This window comes from Cervus canadensis, chromosome 32 (assembly GCF_019320065.1).
Source record: "Cervus canadensis isolate Bull #8, Minnesota chromosome 32, ASM1932006v1, whole genome shotgun sequence".
Classification (NCBI taxonomy): Eukaryota; Metazoa; Chordata; class Mammalia; order Artiodactyla; family Cervidae; genus Cervus; species Cervus canadensis.
Window position 1 is genome coordinate 1,008,601 of NC_057417.1, and position 14,303 is coordinate 1,022,903.

At 40.0% G+C, this 14,303-nt stretch overlaps 1 protein-coding gene across 1 annotated transcript in view; it reads left to right on the forward strand.

The window, feature by feature from the left end:
• Positions 1-14,303, forward strand: part of LOC122432858 (poly(A)-specific ribonuclease PARN-like) — an 853,726-nt gene that overhangs the window by 767,512 nt on the left and 71,911 nt on the right.

Below are 14,303 nucleotides of genomic sequence, written 5' to 3' on the forward strand. Positions count from 1 at the left end.
GGTTGAAGATCCTGGGTGCTGCAAGTATGGCCCAGAACAGCCAAATAAATAAACAAAAACATTTAAAAAATACTATTATTGCTCTTAAAAAAATTAAATCTTTACTATTATCAAAAATTCCTTGATTGTTAAAATTTCCAGTTATTTCACAAGTGTCATGAGTTTTTCCATTTGAGTCAAGATCCACACGAGGACCACACACTGTGATTGTTGAAATGTCTGTTAGGTCTTTTAATCTGTAGCTCTCTTTCTCTCACTTATTGAAGAAACAGGGTCATTGGTCCTGTAGAGTTTCCTTCAGTTCTGATTTTACTGACTATGTCTCCTTGTGTTGTCTTATATATTTTTCTGTCCTCCTGTTGCCTGTAAATTACTTCTTAAATCTAGAGGCTTGACCCAAATAAGATTTGATTTGGCCAGGATGCAAGACCCCTTCATAGATGCCATTGTGTTCTCCCATCAGGAAGCCCATGATGTCTGGTGTCTCTCGTTTTGTGATGGAACAGCTGTTAATGCTTCACCTAGATCCATTATTTCATTAGAGGTTGCAGTAGGGTGATTTTGTCATTTTAGCATTCCTGTTTCCTTTATTTGTTGGAATATATTCGTAAAGAGAAACTCTCACTATCTCCAGTGTGGTTTGCAGTTGATAAAGGAAAAGCAGAATATGTGTTTGCTTCTTTCATTTATTGCTTTTTTTTTTTTTGTAAAGTGAGTTGATTTACTAGAATTGTCCATGTGTGACCAGTTGGCCATTTTGGTTTGGTATCACAATGAATCCATGGACCAAATGGCACATAAACATCTATAATGCGATCCACTCAGGTACAGTTTTGACCCTTATCAATGATCCAGTTCTCCCAGCTTCACAAGCAAGAGCCTCTGGCCAAGTCCTTGTGACCTGCCCTGTTCTACGACAAGATGTTCCAGGCGCGCCTGGTACATGCTCTGCCCCAGGCCTGGAGTCAGCACTCCCCTGAGGAGCTCTGGTTACTCTTCATGGAAAATGGTGTTTCAAGACCACAGTCTGGGTGCCAGTCTGCTCGCTGGGCTAGGTTGGTCATTGTTTCTGAGCCTTTACAATAGACAGAGTTAAGAAAAACATCTTCGCTTTTCTTTCAGATAAAAATATGAGATTTTTTGAGTTTTAAAAACTGAGTTTAAACTGGTATTTCTGATTCAGGACTGAAGTTTTTCACTTAACCTCTTTTGTCTTAAATATATCTTTTTTCTCCCGTATACCGGAGAATTCTGGGAAGGGTGAAAATAGAGCATCATGTAATTATTCGTCTGTTTTATCTCATGATATACACCCAGAAGTCTCAGAGCAGCCAACCAACGCAGTCAGCACCAGTGTGATGGAGAACAGTTCAGACTTTCTGCAGTTCTGTTTGGCTTGGGCTCTTCCCCAAGGGACGAGGGACACACAGTCTGATAGCTGTTCTAAAGCCTTTTCCATTAGTTCCTCTCTGAGTTTATGCCCCCAGTTGGATATAATTAGGCTCATTTTTAAATTTTGTAGTTCTTAGGGATATCTTTTAAAAATATAATTATTTTGTAATTATTTAAAATATCATCATGGTCCCAAAGTTGGTTGCAAAAAAGAAGGTATACTCTATTCAGAAAAGGCTAGTTTTTAGCACAGTCTTCTCTACCCTGTTCTCTCCCTACCCTTATAAGTAACTATTTTTGAAAGTGTATTTTATCCTTCTTTTGTTTATTTTTCTTAATATAAACAGATAAGTTAGACATATTTATATTTTATTTCTTAGATAAACTGCAATCTGTATTTACTTTTTTTTCAGCTTTGCTTTTTTTCATTTCACAAGATACCTGGGAGAGAGCATCACAGTCATATCACTATAATAGTACAGCAAATGGGTGATTTTGCTTTGCTAGCCAATCTGAATTTTTTTCTTTTAATAGATGAGTTTAAGCCCATTTAAATTTGTTCATATAACCAATATGCTTGGCCTCGATTCTGTCATTGTTTTATATTATATATGTAGTTATACAAGTCTTTTATATGGGTAATCTTTCTCTGAATGATCTGTTGTATTTATTCTCTCTTGCCTTTAACTAATATGTTTTTTGATGTTTTGTTTATTGTTTTTGTGGATTTAAAATTTTTATTTTATTTACTTATCTGTTTTCGGCTGTGCTGGGTCTTTGATGCTGCACAGACTGTCCTCTAGCTGTAGCAAGCAGAAGCTGCTCTCTAGGTGTGGTTCTCGGGCTTCCCACGGCGGTGGCTTCCCTTCCTGCCGAACACAGGCTCTGAGGCGCTCGGGCGTCAGGAGCTGAGGCTCGCAGGCTCGGCAGTTGCAGCTCCCGGGCTCTAGAGCACAGGCTCAGTGGTTGGGGTGCACCGACTTAGCTGCTTCGTGCCTTTTTTAATCCTCCTGGATCAGGAATCGAATCCATGTCTCCTGCTTTGGCAGGCAGATTCTTTACCACTGAGCCACCAGGGAAGCCCTGGGTTTGGTTTTGTTTTTTAAAAGAACGACTTGTATTTTTGTCTGAAGGGCTACCATGTTCTTAGCCAGGCCCTTTCTCACTGCCCTTGGGTTCCCTCTGTTCGCGTTTTGCTCGTTAACACCCCTTCGGCCAGAGCAGGTCCCCTGACAGTCTGAAACTGAAGAGGAGCAGTAAACCCACTACCCATCTTGATGGGAAGAGCAGAAAAGTCACGTTTCACAGGGTGTGCATGAACAGAAGGAAGAATTTGGGGGCACTGGCAGTCTGCCACAACTCACATTATAGATTGTTTTTAATCTTGTCTATTTTTCATCATTATTTATTGGTTCCCTACCTATACGAGCAATATTGAAATTAGTTAATAACCTCTTATTTTCCTTGCCTTCCCTCTCCTCTGCATATGACTTGAAGAAATACCCTTGTACTCACCATTACTAACTATACTTACTCTTTTTTTAAAAAAATTATTTTTATTTATTTATCTGGCTGCACTGGGTCTTAGTTGCAGCATGTAGGATCTAGTTCTCTGACCAGGAATTGAACCCAGGTCCCCTGCATTGGCAGCATGGAGTCTTAGCCACTGGACTACCAGGAAGTCCCGGAACTCTTATTCTGCTCTTCTTGTATGCCTTCCTTATTCTCAGCTTTTCTCTTTTAATATCTGCATTGTCAGAGCAAACAGTCACATGCACTATACTCTATCTCTTATAACCATCCCTTAGTGTTAGTTCTACAGGTAAATATACATTCAGTGCTCACTATGAGTACTTACAGTGATGTCTCTTAAGTCAGTTTGGTTGTCTGAAGCTTTTTCTCTAGTACGTGTTTTAGGAAGTCGTGGGAAAAATGCTTCTGAAATTCTTGCATGTTAGTTTGTCTATAGCCTTTTTATTTGAGAATCAGTTTAGTTTATTATGCATTCTTATATTTTTAGATGTTGGCTCAAATATTCTTTGAGTATTTAAAATAATGATGTTTCATTTTCTTCTGGCTTGAGGTGCTGCTGTCAAAGGCAGTCTGACATTTTCCCTTCTCAATGTCTTGCTCTTTTTGATTGGATGCCCCAAAGATTCTTTTGCCTTAAAGTCTACCAGTTTTACTAAAATACGTCTCAGACTAGATGTTTTGGATCTGTTTTCCCAGGTATGCGTCTTTTCAGTGTGCATTATTGTCTTTTTAAAAATTGTTTTTGGTTACTTCAATCATGAATAACTGAAGTAACATGAAGTAGCATTAATTTTCAGTATTGTTCTGTGTATTGCTTTTATTTTTGTTTATGAGAACTTCTGTTGTCTCTGTCTGGATCTTTGTCTGTCTTCTGTGTCATTTTCAACCTCTGCATTTCTTTTTGGTTTAACATTTTTTTCCTCCTTTTCATCTCTCTGTCCCTTAAGACGTTGGATTTATTCATTCTGCTTTCTAATTTAGTCTTCATTTATAAAATTACTTCTTTTATGTCAAATTCTTTCTTGAGTTCTAATGTTTTCTTGAGTGCTGCCCCCTCATTTCTGAGTATTTCTAGTTCTCATTTTGTTCTCACATATATTTCATCATTCTCTTAAATTCTTACAGTTCATTTCAAAGTATTAGACACAGTTTTCATCTCCTTGGTAGGCATGTCCTTCTGGCATGCTTTCATTGACCATAGGAATAGTATTTCTGCCTCTTTTATAATAACTTCCTATGGGATTTGAACACAGTCCCTTTTCTGTTACTCATTTTGGCAGTTTACTTTTTTAACTGTTAAAACCTCTGGAGAAACATTGTGTTGGCAATGAAATATTTTTGTGCATGTGTATTTGAATTCTGTCGTCAGTCCTAGTGATCTCACGGCCGTGAAACATACCATAGAATTTGCTACCTGTGATGGGTTAAAGGCATTTCATGTTTGTACTGGGGACATTGTTTTAAAAGGAAGTTAACATCTCCAAGTACTTAGGTTCAAGTTCTGTATGCATTGCTATGGCTGAACTGTGAGAGACAGGAGCGGGTATATATTTTAGAATCTGACTGGCGCAGTAACAAAGGCAAGTTTGGTTTGAGGAGACAGCGAGGAACAGGGATGTGTTGATTTCGGGAATTTGTAAAGATGTTTGTTCTTTGTTCTGCGGACCATATGATGTGTTATTACCAACAGAGAAGTTATATGATGAAAGCTTAGCTTCCCCTTGGCATTTGTGATAATTAACAGCTTGATCTTATGCAACTTTTCGATGCTATCTCATTTATACAAAACATCCTTATCAAGTGCCCACTGTATGCCTGCTGTTCCAAGCCTGCCGTCCCTGCTGCCCGCCTTTCAACAAGCTGCATCCCCCACTTGAAATGATTGTTCCCTAGATGTTTAGTGATTCTCACTCTCTCAATTCACCTCTGTCACATAATTGACTCAAATCTCTTTGCCTTACCATGCCATTCGACAGTAACTCTTACACACACACACACACACACACACACAATCTTACATTACTGCTCTCCAAAGCACTGTAATTTGACTTTTCATTTAGTTTGTACACTTCCCCCATGTCTGTTCCCTCTTACTAGAATCAAAGTTCCAGGTTAGATGCCCAGTGCTTAGAATGGTTCCTGACACACACGAGGCTCTTAGCAGTTTATTGAATTAGCACATACATGCTGGACATAGGATACAGGGTGAGTAACACATCCCTCCCCACCCCCACATGGAATTTAAAGTCTAGTGAGAGAGGAAGATGTTAGTAATAAAGTGTAGAAAGTGCTACATGAGAGGACAGGACAGAGGAAACAGAGGTAGTCTAGGGCACTCAGGAAGGCCTCTCTGAGAAGAGAGTTTTGAGCTTAAGAAGCAAAGGTGTGGTGAGTGTGAGCTTTGTGGTGGGAGTTGTCCAGGAGGATGGAGCACCTCTTTCACGGGCTTATCAGTCAGAGGGGACCAGGTCAGCGCTGTGAGGAATGGGAGAGAGGTGGGCGGCTGGGCAGGGCCACGTCTGGCAGGGCCTCCAGGCCGAGTTACAGATTTTGTCCTCAGTGAGCTGTCTGAACAGTAGTACCCGTCACAACCACATAGGTTGGGTCCTAACTCAGACAGTGTGGTTCACAGCATGTATGGTAAACACAGGGTTTTACAGGATGCTCAGCAGGGAAGTAGAGTGATTAGTAGCGGGATCCATTTGTCATGGCTCCCTCATAGCAATTTTGAGAGCCCTCAGATAAAATAAATACATGTATAGTAAATATTTGTATTATTTATTAGCAAGATTACAGTACTATAATATTTTTGTTTTTATTTATTTTATTTTATTTTTTCATTTATTTTTATTAGTTGGAGGCTAATTACAATATTGTGGTGGTTTTTGCCATACATTGACATGTATCAGCCATGGATTTACATGTGTTCCCAATCCTGAACCCCCCTCCCACCTCCCTCCCCAATATTTTTGTTTTTAAAAGTGCACTTTATTTGCTGCAGTTCTGAAAATATGTTTTAGGTTGGTTCTGGAAGAGAAGCATTTATTTTAGTTATAAGACTTCAAAAAAAGGAAGGGGAAAAAAAAAGCCCTTTAAAATGGACAGTTTAGCTTCAGTTGCTAAGTCGTGTCTGACTCTTTCTGACCCCATGGACTACAGCACACCAGGCTTCACTGTCTATCACCAACTCCCGGAGTTTGCTCAAACTCATGTCCATCAAGTTGGTGATGCGATCCAGCCATCTCATCCTCTGTCGTCCCCTTCTCTTCCTGCCTTCAGTCTTTCCCAGCATCAGGGTCTTTTCCAATGAGTCCAAAAAGCTACCCTGAGTGGCAGTTTACAGCTTAAGGAGAATATGTTGTTTTATTAGGTTTTCCTACAGCGTCTGTTGAAAAAGCAGGTGAAACTCATTACCCCCATGCTTTGGAAGAGGCTCTGACCTTTTCCTTTTACTCTTCACATCAGGTGGCCAAGGTATTGGAATTTCAGCTTCAGCCTCAGTCCTTAAATGGGCAAGATGACTGCTTTTAATGCCAGTTTCACCTGGAAAGGAAAGGTTTTTAGAAGTATATGGATAAAAAGAGACAGCAGATGGAGTAAGACAGAGTGCAAAGAGCAGGATCTTTCTGGCATTCCATGACCTCACTCTGATTTCCACGGCCTGATTCTTAAAACACTTAACTGATGTTGGCCAATTACTTTACGTCTCTGAGCCTAGGTTTCCTCTCATAGAAAACGAAGCCGAGCTATTACTTTGCTCATCCATCTGTAGCAAGTCAGCGAGCCTCCTCCTCACGGGGGCCCCATCCGCCAGCCTCCCAGGATGGATGAGGTTGAGTGAGAGGATTGCTGGTACCACCCTCAGCACGAGCCTGGCGCTCAGGAAGCTCGCCACTGCCTGGCAGCTCCCACCTCCAGTGTGGGAGATAACTTTCTTGTCTTACTGGGTTTTGTACGCAATTAATGGCTTTTTAACTTACACTTCCTTCCAAGAGGAGAAAAGAAAATCACTTCTTTTTAGATCCCAAAAGCTTTTCAGAATTACTTTTGAGATGCATTTAACCCTCTAGGAACATGGATCCCTCCTTGAATCTGTTAAGCCTATTAATTCAGGCGGCAGAAGAGAGCCAGACAAAGATATCTCAGGTTCATATTTTTGTCATGATTTCAGTGTTGACTCAAACTTAGGTTATGTGCAATGTATTATTAGCTACCCTCTCTGACTCGCGTTGGAATTCATCTGTTGCTTGAACATTTCCCAAGTAATTTTTTTTTCTGTTTTTTTTTTTTTTTAATGAGCCATCAAATAGGATGTGGCTTGGGGTTTTCTAAGCCATAGGAATGGATTTGTTTTAATGTGTCTGGGCTCCCTTTCCCTCTCCTTTGTGAAAAAGAACATTTTCATTTCTGAGTGGGGCATTAAGGGTGCAGGGTATAGGCTTTGTCCCTAGCGCAGACCAAGCTATTTCATCCTTGACCTTTGAAAGATAATGGAACCTTGGACTTATCACCCTGCGTCAGCTCACGGAGATAAGCAAGCTGTATGCTTTTAGGTTTTGAGCTAGCAGTGACTTTTAAATTTTGTGTTTTTTTTTAAAATAAGAGACAACTAATGTACAATTTAAAGGAAATGCTTGTGTAGATTGGAGGTAATAGAAGAACTTGTCATCTGATTTTTGTGTTTTGTTGGAACTCAAGGGGAATTACTTCCCCTTGAGAAAAAAAAAGATCTCAGTTCCACAACCAGGGGTTGAACCCAGCCCCTCAGCAGTGAAAGTGTGGAATCCTAACCACTGGACCACCAGGAAATTCCCTCCAGAAACTGCCTTTATTGAGCAATCTCATGATCAGTTGGCATCTAGAACTTTGGACGTTGGTGATTTTTCCCACCCTCTGTGGCCCAGTTCTTTTCTACCTTTTCTGTTCTCTGTAAAGCTTTCTTCGGTCCCTCCTCCTCCCTGGTTTAGCAGGCAGAAGAGCAAGCTTGGCTAGATACTGAGCACTGTCTGCACAGCAAAGTCAAACACTGCATCCCAGGGCGGTGGTAACTAGGTGGTCTGCCGCTGTGTGCTCCTGTGGGCGTCAGCGAAGACCTCAGTTCAAAGTGCAGTGACCTGGTGAGGTCTTTGGAAACACAGAATGACAGATTAAGAAACTAAGTCCAGCTCAAGGTTTGGATTTCCTTAATTTGTCATTTTGATTGAGCAATTGTTTTCTTTCTCTTTAAGGCCTTGATCATCATCTTCATATCACACAGATTCATCTTTCTTCTTGTGCTTTAAAAAAGTGAATTTTCATAAAACTTTCATAATTTAGGGTTCTATATAGGTACTTAATTATCCCTTAAGATAGTTTTCCCAACCTTGGTTCCCCCCTCCCCCCAAGAAGTTTTGAAAATGTTCAAGAAATAAAGTAGTGGTTAAGTTGGCCATTGCATATATATTGATTTAAAAAGCTACCCTGGGTGGCAGTTTATAGCTTGAGGAGAATATGTTGTTTTATTAGGTTTTCTACAGCTTCTATTGAAAAAACAGGTGAAACTCATTATCCCCATGCTTTGGAAGCGGCCCTGACCTTTTCCTTTTCCTCACAAATGAACATATTCTTCCAGCTCTCTGCTGTTTGTTCTCTCTCGTGGGGAGAGTCTTGGGCCTCAAAGATGCTAGAAAAGCCTGCAGCAACATTGAGCAGGTTAAGTTTAATTGTTGAGTGTCTGGGAATCTTTTCTGAAGAGGAATGTTCCCACCAGTTGTTCTTGTCGTTTTGTTGGGATGTGTTTGTTTGTTGGCTCTGCGTGAAGATTTAAACTCTCCTCTGAAAGAAAACAGGCGTATGTTAGCACAGTAAATTGTATATCTCTCCTCTGGTGAGTTCTGAAACCCATTTCTTAGTGACCGGAAGTAAGAAGGACATTTAACCATATTCTTCCTTCTTTACCAAAAGAAATACTATGCCAAAATGTTTATTCCTTTAAGAATAGAGTTCTTCAGCATCGAAACAAGTATATTATCTATAGTGAAACAGATCACCAGTCCAGGTTGGATGCATGAGACAAGTGCTTGGGCCTGGTGCACTGGGAAGACCCAGAGGAATCGGGTGGAGAGGGAGGTGGGAGGGGGGATCGGGATGGGGAATACATGTAACTCCATGGCTGATTCATATCAATGTATGTCAAGACCCACTGCAGTACTGTAAGGTAATTAGCCTCCAACTAATAAAGGTAATTGAAAAAAAAAAAAAAAAGAATAGAGTTCTTCCCCCAACGGTTGCAAAATGCACTTATTTCTATGAAGCAGGTTTCTACCTGAAACAGTTGCTTCTATAGGCTTTTTGCTCCAGCTATAAAAATCTCTGTTATTTAATGCACTTTGCCCTCATGCTTGTGTTAATATTGTATGTAAAGATGCTTTTCAGATGCTCTTAGATTTTGGTAATATTTGATCAAGTATTTGTGAACTTTAAACAATAATGATGACATGAGTTTATCTTTATAATTTGTTATCCATTTGATGGGCTTCCCAGGTGACACTAGTGGTAAACGACCTACCTACCAATGTAGGAGAGACGTGAGTTCCATCTCTGGGTTGAACGATCCCCTGGAGGAGGGCACGGCAACCCACTCCAGTATTCTTGCCTGGAGAATCCCATAGACAGAGGAGCCTGGTGGGCTGCAGTCCATGGAGTCGCATGGAGTTGGACATGACTGAAGCAGCTTAGCATGCACGCACGCGCACATCCGTTTGATAGCTCTCTTAAGTGATGGGTGGGGTATAGTGTTTAAAATTTTCACGCCCTAAGTATCTCTTCACAGGAAAACATATTGGTATGGAAAATAATATGGAGGTTTCTCAAAAAACTATAGACACAGTTGCCATATGATCCAGCAATCCCACTCCTGGGAAATACCCAGATAGAAGTTCAATTTGAAGAGATACGTGCACCCCTATGTTCATAACAGCACTGTTTACAATAGCCAAGACATGGGAACAACCTAAACGTCCGTCAGTGGATGAATGGATAAAGAAGATGTGGGGTATATATGTATATATATGGAATATTATTCAGCCACACACAAAAAATGAAATAATGCCATTTTCAGTAATATGGATGGACCTAGAGAGTATTATGCTAAGCGAAGTAAGTCAGAAAGTGGAGACGGATTTCATATGATAGCACTTATATGTGGAATCTAAAATATAACATAAAAAAACATATCTATAAAACAGCACAGACATAGAGAACAGACTACGGTTGCCAAGGAGGGTGTAGGGGAGGAAAGGTTTGGGAGTTTGAGCTTAGCAGATGCAAAATATTATATATAGGATGGATAAACAACAGGGTCCTATTGTATAGCACAGGGAACTATATTTGATATCCTATGATAAACCATAATGGAAAAGAATGTTTGTGTGTGTATAACTGAATCACTTTGCTGCACAGCAGAAATTAACACAATATTGTAAGTCAACTATACTTCAATATAATTTTTAAAAGAAAACATATTGGTAATTATACTGCTTTGTCATTTGTGACAACATCTTAAAATAATCTGTTTACTTAGAGCCAAAGGAAAAAGTTACTAAATAATTGTGTACTAAGTCACATTTATTGAATTAAGCTCTTTCTTTGCCTTCTGTCCTTCAGTTCAGTATCTCAAGTGCACTGTCTGTGCTTTCTTTGAGCATGCACGACCGGCTGAATGAGAGAAGCAAGCTGTGAAAATTGCCATGCCCATCCATGCAGTAGGAACCTTGTCTGAAAGCATCAGAGGCTGATCAGTGAGGTCGAAAAAGCAGATAGATACGCTGATTGCATCTTCTCTGTGACAGCTTGCAGCCTTGTAGGGGAGGTTCCTTTCTGAATGCAGAGGGTTTTCTTGAGAGTCATCCAAGTAGGTGAAATCTTTTAAGTGGATTATTTCTCTCAATAATTTTAATCATTCAGAATAATTTTGTTTATAATTTAGCTTATTCTTTGAAAATTTTGCCTCTTAAAAATTTTACCTTCTGCATTCTCAGAATAATTTTTATCATTCTCAGAACACTTGACTGTCAAGAATAATTTTTAAATTCTATCAAATGTTGAAAGTTGTCAACACAAGATGTTGACTTGTCTACATTCAGAATGATACCAAGATATTCATTTAGTTAGGGATAACTCTGTTCTCTTAAAGCCTGCAGCTAAAAGTGAAGTGAGTTGAGGAATTTTGGTTCAGCCTAGACTAGGATTTTGAGGTTGAGCTATAGCCAAACCCCAAATTAATTAAATAAAATATTAAGACTGCTCCATCTCAAAGAAAATTTATTTGATCTTTACTGGCATTGAATCAAGCCTTTTGAGTAGAACATTTTCAGTGTATTAATAATACGTGTAAATAGCTCATAACCTTCCTCTGTAATTATCAAAAAGTTTGCTGTCCCACTGTCAGTTTAAAAGTTTTCTTTTTAAAGAGAGCACTCTCTTTATTGTTACAGAAGACCCAGCACTGTGGGCCTATGAACCTGTATTCCCTTGTTCTCAGCTTTCAGATCATCTAATTGGGTAACTCCAGTAACAAAAAAATTCCACTGTGTTCTAGGTCTAAGAATGCCAATTTTTTTTGTCTTTTGTTTTTAAAAAGTATTTTAAAAAAATGAACAAATGCTCATTATAGAAAACTGGGGAGAAACACACACAAATGGCATAAAGACAATCACCTAGAAATAATAGTAATAACCATCTGGTATTTTTTTCTTTATGTATTTCTGGTATTTTGCCTCTTTATGTAGGTCTAAGTGTCCATAATTTAGCTTTTGCTATTTTCATTAATAGTTATGAGTGATTTTCTCAAGTTATTTAAACTTGTTGGGGAAGGAAAAAGTTTCCCTCTGTCCTTTTTAGGTTCTTCTGGCTTGTCTAAGAATTGTATTGACATGAGACAGATTAACAGAAGAAAGACAAATATAATTATATATATACTGGATATATGGGGCTTCCCAGGTGCCACTAGTGGTAGAGAACCCACCTGCCAGTGCTGGAGACGCAGGTTCGATCCCTGGGTCAGGAAGATCCCCTGAGGGATTGCATGGCATGGCAATCCACTCCAGTATTCTTGCCTGGAGAATCCTATGGACAGAGGAGTCTGGTGGGCTCTGGTCCGTAGGATTGCAGAGTCAGACACGACTGAAGCGACCAAGCATGCACACTTGCACATACAGGGTATTTGTACACACATATGTAAGCCTGGTGGCTCAGCAGGAAAGAGTCCGCCTGCAGTGCAGGAGACCCGGGAACTGTCTACCTAGTCCAGTATTTTTCCCTGGGAAATCCCGTGGACAGAGGAGCCTGGCAGGCTGCAGTCTGTGCGGTGGGAAAGAGTCAGACACTACTGAGCACATCACAATAGATAGATGTATTTATACATATATATGTGAATACAGTGAGACCCAAGGATAAGTTAGACAGTTGAGGCTTATGTGCCTCCTCTCTCTCTCTCTCTCTCTCTTTTTATTGGTGGTTGCGGGGCACTCAGACACTGCACTGGGTCTTGTTGCTGTAAGGACCTTCTCTAGTGGCAGTGAGAGGGGGCCACTCCCAAGTCGTGGTGCGCGGGCTTCTCTTTGCAGTGGCTTCTCTTGTTGCAGACCACAGGCTGTAGGCGTGCAGGCTTCAGTAGTCGTGGCAGACGGGCTTAGTTGCTCTGTGGCATGTGGGATCTTCCCAGATTCAGGAATCGAACCGGTGTCCCTTGCGTTGGTAGGTGGATTCTTAACCACTGGACCACCAGGAAAGTCCCAGAGGCTTGTATTCCTCCAGGGTTTAGGAATTCAAAGGCTTGTATTCCTCCAGTGAATTTAGGAATTCACATGGGGATGAGAAAACAAATATTTGGTAATAAGCAAAGGTATGCTGGGCCCTGCAGAGAGAAACTCTGAAAAACTTTTAACCACCTGCATTAGTTAAATAAACCCTGAAGTCGATGTACCATAATTTACTTAATAATATTCTTATTATAGAATTTTTAGGTGATTTTTCTTTTTTTTTTGATTAATTAATTTATTTTAATGGAGGCTAATTACTTTACAATATTGTAGTGGTTTTTGCCATACATTGTATTTTCATTTTAACAACACTTACAATCCTCTTTGGGCACAAGAATTTTGTGTAAAAGGATGAACTGCAAATGCAAAATTATAAAATCTCTGGGATCTCACTTGGCCTCTGTCTGTAATATGATAAAGTCAGAGATTTGCTTTAAAAAATGTTAAGAACAGTTACAATTTCTCATATATTATCAGATTGCCCTGTATAAAGGTTAAATAAGTAAGTAAAGTCACTCAGTCGTGTCCAGCTGTTTGCGACCCCATGGACGGTAGCCTACCAGGCTGCTCTGTCCATGGAATTTTTCAGGCAAGAATACTGGAGTGAGTTGCCATTTCCTTCTCCAGGGAATATAAAGTATAAAGCTTATGTCAGTTTGTAATCCACCCAGTGTCAAGTATTTCTCTTTTTAAAACTGTTATCAGCCATTCTTTTTATTTTTATGATTTTCTCCTTTTATTTTGAAAAATGTAACCTATAAACCTATAGGTAAGCTGGCAGCCTTTGTTACATTTCCTTTATCTCCCCCTCACTCTGCACATATACATATATGCACGTGTATCCATAACATGTACAGTTCAGTTCAGTCACTCAGTCGTGTTCCACTCTTTGCAACCCCATGGCTACAGCATTCCAGGCTTCTGTGTCCATCACCAACTCCTGGAGCCTACTCAAACTCATGTCCATTGAGTCGGTGATGCCATCCAACCATCTTATCCTCTGTCGTCCGCTTCTCCTCCCGCCTTCAATCTTTCCCAGCATCAGGGTCTTTTCAAATGAGTCCATTCTTCACATCAGGTGGACAAAGTTTTGGAGTTTTCAGCTTCAGCATCAGTCCTTCCAATGAATATTCAGGTCTGATTTCATTTAGGATGGACTGTTTGGATCTCCTTGCAGTCCAAGGGACTCTCAAGAGTCTTCTCCAACACCACAGTTCAAAAGCATCAATTCTTTGGCACTTAGCTTTCTTTATGGTCTGACTCTCACATCCATATGTGACAACTGGAAAAAAGAAAGCTTTGACTAGATGGACCTTTGTTGGCAAAGTAATGTCTCTGCTTTTTAATATGCTGTCTAGGTTGGGCATAGCTTTTCTTCCAAGGAGCAAGTGTCTTTTAATTTCATGGCTGCAATCATCATCTGCAGTGATTTTGGAGCCCCCAAAATAAAGTCTTTTAACTGTTTCTGTTGTTTCCCCATCTATTTGCCATGAAGTGATAGGACCAGATGCTGTGATCTTAGTTTTCTGAATGTTGAGTTTTAAGCCAGCTTTTTCAGTCTCCTCTTTCACTTTCATC